Source organism: Rhagoletis pomonella, unplaced genomic scaffold, assembly GCF_013731165.1.
Source record: "Rhagoletis pomonella isolate Grant_MI unplaced genomic scaffold, Rhpom_1.0 Rhpom_scaffold_00001, whole genome shotgun sequence".
In the NCBI taxonomy this organism is placed as follows: Eukaryota; Metazoa; Arthropoda; class Insecta; order Diptera; family Tephritidae; genus Rhagoletis; species Rhagoletis pomonella.
This window is the reverse complement of record NW_023458555.1, coordinates 65132802-65137572: the sequence shown is the minus strand read 5'-3', so window position 1 is coordinate 65137572 and position 4771 is coordinate 65132802.

Below are 4771 nucleotides of genomic sequence, written 5' to 3'. Positions count from 1 at the left end.
TCATTTCTTTTTATTGAAAAACGAAAAAACAAATGATGTACATATTATTCAGTAAAAACAGATAAAAACGGAAAAATCCTAAAGTAAATCAAAAATATTTTTTATCTTGTTTAAAATACGGTCCTTTTAGGTTGGAACCACTTTGCGCCCGCTCTATGGAATTTTTTGCCAGATCCATCATATCTATTAAATACATCTGAAAAGTTCTAAAGTAAGACAAAAGTAATTTTTTATGCATTATTGTTTACCTTGTTTGACATTCTTCTGAAAATCTCGGATTCTCTGGGGACCCCACCTTGTATTAACTCGCCAACATAATCTCTAAAGGCTTTCGAAAGGGTAAAAATAATAGGATTCAAATTGCTTCTTTCAACATTTTACATGTTCAGTATCATTTAGGGCTGGTTCCTCCAACTCAACTTAACTTATTTTAGCCATTTTTTGGACTTAGTCAATAATAAGCTGAATAAAAAGTAGGCTAACTTTTGATTTAAGTCCAAAAAAATGGCTAAACTAAATTAAGTTGAATTGAAGAAAGCAGCTCTTAAAATTTCAACCTGTACGCGGAGTTGCTGATCTATATTTTGAGATAAACCTAATTTACTATTTGGGAGAAAAAGTGTACATACGGAGCATAGCCTAACAACATTCCTAGGCGCTTTTAATGTTCAATCAATCTATGTACCTAAAGATATACCGATTCTTGCAGATAGGCGCAAAACTTTCTGATATAGTTGCTTCCAGCGAACGCTCCTTCTTAAGCATAAATCATATTTACGAAGTAAAGCTAAGAAACAAATATTAAATGGTTTAGTTTTACTTAACGTCCACAGAGATATGTATAAAACTTACGAACGAAGAAATATTGAATACAATATTTTCTTTTAAAGACGAAGCAGTAGAGAAATGTAATTTCTAAATTTTTCATGCATGCTTATGAGCAGACATGGGCACTTTTGCCCGTATGGGCTTTTTTGCCCGCACGGGTAAGCGAGCCCATTTCGCGGGCTAGATCAGGGGAAAATCATGGGCAAACGTGAAGGGAGCAACAAATCTTACTAATACACGTATACCAATGAGAGCCACTGCACACGCATTCTGGAGTAAAAAGGCTTATGGTCTGATTATGCATACTTCGTATAACTTCGCACAACTTCGCATAAACTTCAAACTGTAATTACGTATGTACTTTGTATGTATTTTGTGTATTCCATTACCCAGAAATTAGCAGAACTTTTAAAAACTTAGCGATCTGTTGAGTTTAGATTTTGCTTCACATTTTCTTAAGTTACACTTTTAGTGCACTGGTACAAATGGTTGTGCGAAGTTAGGCGAAGTATGCATGATCAGACCCTTACTCTCCCAAACGTACGCCACATACACTCCTCATCATATGAATAGCTCAACCTTTTAATCCTTAGTATTTATATTTTTAATTTTGTTTATTTAATATTCATTGCATCCGATTTTAAAACTTTATACAGTGTTAAAAAAATGTCAACAAAGGGGTACAATAAAGTGCAAGTTTCAAGTATCTGTAAAATAGCGGTGAGTTTTGACAATTTTTGAAAACTGTAAATACTAAGGATTAAAAGGGTGTGCAATGCAAATGACGAGGAGTGTATATGAGCAGATGTGATCACTACCGCAAGTAAACGCGTCTGAAAGTGTGATTGTGTTAGTGTGCCAATTACGTTTGAATGATTTTGCGTTAAACTGCCCCGCAGTACTGCCGGAGTCAATTGTTACTTTTGAACCACTACTGCATCGACTCCAAGGTAAGTAGCTCCTCTATTAACCCGTGGTAGTGCACATGGTAGTGACGAGTCGAACCAGTCGTAAGTAGCATAGCGAAAAACTACGACAGAGGGCGCCCATAAATCACCCAAGTGACTACTTTGGTAACTCCCGGTAGTGCAGAGAGAGTCGATGGTGACTACCGCCTAGGACATTGCCTTGTAAAAGTAGTCGATGAAATACACTACAAGTAGTCGGTCGGTAATTGACGGTGTTTATCAGGTAGCTACCGATTCAGCAGTCCTGTAGTCACTCCCCCGTACTGCAGGGTGGCTACACACGACGAACATCTACGCGCACATATGCGCCAACATGCTCGCTGTCGTTTGCTACAGACGACGAGCGGCTCATAAGTGATTTTGTACTCAAAGCGTAAACATGGAAAGGAAAGACGCGGATGATGCATTTGCAATGCTTTTAACTTAACTTTTTTACTTGTATGTACGTACATACATATACTTATAGTAATTTAGCCTCATTTATCAAAAATTCAATTAAATAACATGGCTTGGATGCATTTATCCGCCGATGTGCACACTTCGAGCATCAACACAAAATGAGGTTGTTGTTTTTGTTTCCAATGCGATGCTCGCAAACCACGCTACAAACCACAAGCATGCTCGCTGAAGATCAAAATTTTTTGATTTTTTGTGAGCATGCTCGTGAACCGCCCTACAAACGACGAACATGCACCGCAAGCCGCGCACATGTTCGTCGTGTGTAGCCACTGTTACGCTCTCGCATGTATTCGAATGTGATGAGCATCGATATAACTGTTGCCAACTTTTGGCGTTCGCAATAAATTAAGTGCGTTTAGGGAATAAGAACGCGAAAATTTTTTAGTTTAGCGCTTGTTTCGTTCTTTGGTGTCCTTTTCAAGGTAATTTTATATTAAAAACGTGATTCTATGGTGACATTGTATTTATTTTGTTCAGTCATTTATTCATTCCAAACGTACGGAAAACTTAATCCGTTTCCACATATGTTAGTGTTTGTCTGAGCTCCTCTGGATAATATGCTCCCAGATAATCCGAACGCAATATTTTCACACAGCCTCTATCACGGAATAGAATATTCTGGTTATTAGCTGGGTGTGCGCATTTGTACAAAAGTAAGCAGTTGCATGAAAATAAAGCCGCTAGAGAAACCAAGTAAAGTTTTGCAAATTGTTTTACAAATAAAAAAAACATTTTGCTAATTAGATTAATTAACTGCGCATAGTTGTAAATATTTACAAGTGACATTGCGTGATTACTTAAAATATTTTAATATACAGCTTTATATGCAAAAATACAATTAAACACAGCAATTTGGTGTTTTTTTTGGGAAAATTGCGCTATTTTCAGTGTTTTGGTGCTTTTTTAAATAAAAAACTTGGCAATACTGATCACTTCATCGTGCGCTCTTTTCTGTGTTCGGACTTGAAATGAGAGTAAAAATCAAGTTTCGTAGTAGATTTGCATTTCTTATTTTTATAAAAAACAATTCATTTTTTCTCGTATCACTTTATTCTGGGACTAAATAAGGGGCAAAAGCTTCCTTTACAAGGGTCGATTTCTGTAGACTGGAAAATCGACTAGCCAAAGCATTTATATTTTACGGTTGAGATGTCATTTACACGGGTCGATTTTGGTCGAACTACAAAAATCTACTCGAAAATCACCCTTGTAAAGGCGCTTTAATCCAGCGAGCAATTATCATTAAAGTTAAAATGCCTTGGTTAAAATTAATAAAAAGTTATTTCATTATTTCTTTACCGGGACAATTGTTACATCGGTGGGCAACGACGCAATTACAGAGCATTTTTTTCGATAGGGTTCAAATCGGGCGATGTGAGGGCCTATTCACGAATTCAAGTGTATTTGCAAAGGTGCTGTAGCTCACCAATGTAACAAAGGTGCCGATAAAAAGGTAAAATATAACTTTAAGTTTGCTATTAAAAACCTCACCTCCTTTCTATTTGAAGAGTAAATTTGTTGATGCAACAAAACGGAGCAGATTTTCAGTTGAGCGGAGTAGAGGACTAGGTTTCAAATTGTTTCGACAAAACGGAACAAATCTAGTCCTATCGGAGGAAAGTCCGAACGATGGCTTATTGTGAATATGAGGAAAATTTACGCTCTTTGTTTGGTGCACAAAGTCAGTATTACCGCAGCCGCAAGAATGATAGAATACAAGATTGCGCCAATGAGAGAGGATTTTTGAGCGTAATTTTTACGTGACGTCATCTTGGTGCAATTGCGAGAGAGAAATGCCAAAACACATATAAAAATATGTAAACAATGCAGAAAAATGTGTTAATTTTAATATTACATGGCCCAATTTTGCAGGAATCAATAAATATACATAGATTGATTAATTAGGAACACGTAGCAATAATTTTGGACATGTAGCCCTTTAGATAAGTACGATTTTTAGCACATGAAAAAATGGATGTATTAACAGTGTTTGCAATTTCATGTAGACCAAAAGGAAGGTGTGCAGCAAAGTGAATTTTTGGACTTGCCATTTTAAAAAGTCATGCAGAGTGCATATTTATATTTGTGGACGGTAGCCAACCGCCATAAACTCCACAGCTGTTGGCTCCACAGCTTTTATTTGATGACTTTTGTACCATTTCCCAGAGGATGCATGAGTGTGGCTTTTTTGGAAGCAAATATTCTATGTCAGCAAAACATAATTTAAGCTGAACTTTTGAATGTATAATAATTTGGGCACTGTTTTGTATTAGGTACGAAACAGCGCGGTAAGATGCCGCTTGAATTAGCGCCTGGCGACCTTATCCACTGGTGCATTTCCTCATACCAGCACTAAAAGAATCAGGTACTAACAAAAATGAGTAGGTAGTGAAGTTCATGTATCTATTTACTGTAGACACTGCTTTTGTATGTATGCCATTGCCAGCAAACTAAACCAGCAACTGTCTACATTCACCAATATTTCCACCTACGACAATTCACCAAGGAAAGGCCAA